Genomic DNA, 884 nt, shown 5'->3' on the forward strand with positions numbered 1-884 from the left:
GTCAAAGAGCACAGCCTACGCTATGGATTGCATCTCAATGTCAAGAAAATAAAAATCTTCACCATGGACCAATAAACAGCATTCTTATCAATGGAAAAAAGATTGAAGCTGTCAAGGACTTCATTCTTTTTGGATCAACTATCAACACTCACGGAAGCAGCTGTCAAGAAATCAAATGATGTATTGCATTAGGCAAATCTGTTGCACAAGATGTTTTTAAAGCTTTGAAGAGTAAAGATATCAGCTTGAGGACTAAGTTGTGCCTGACCCAAGCCATGGTATTTTCAATAACCACATATGCATGCGAAAGCTGGATAGTGAATAAGGAAGACTGTGGAAGAATTGATGCTTTTGAGTTGTGGTGTTGGAGGAGAATATTGAAAGTGCCATGGGCTACCAAAAGAACCGACAGATCTGTGTTGGAAGAAGTGCAGCCAGAGCACCCCTTGGAGGCTAGGATGGTCAAACTTCTTCTCTCATACTTTGGACATATTTTCAGGAGGGACCAGTTTCTGAGAAATATATCATGTTTGGTAAGGTGGAGGGTCGGAGAAAATGAGGAAGACCCCCAGCAATATGGATAGGCCAAGTAGCAGCATCAATGCTGCTATCTTCCAAGCGTGGCAACACTAGTGAGGTTGGCCTAGGATTGGACAGTGTTTCATTCTGCTGTGCATAAGGTCGCTATGAGTCGGTGCTGACTTGATGGCACCTGACAACAACAACAATATTTGAACTGGATAAACATATTGACTACAGCAAGGGGCTCAAATAGAGCAATTATTGTTAAGATGACACAGTACCAGACAACCTTGTCTTTGATGATCCTAGTGTGGCACTGCATGATAAGCATTGGACTACTTCCACAAGGTCAGAAGCTCAAA

Source organism: Chrysochloris asiatica, unplaced genomic scaffold (genome assembly GCF_000296735.1).
Source record: "Chrysochloris asiatica unplaced genomic scaffold, ChrAsi1.0 scaffold00056, whole genome shotgun sequence".
Taxonomy (NCBI): domain Eukaryota; kingdom Metazoa; phylum Chordata; class Mammalia; order Afrosoricida; family Chrysochloridae; genus Chrysochloris; species Chrysochloris asiatica.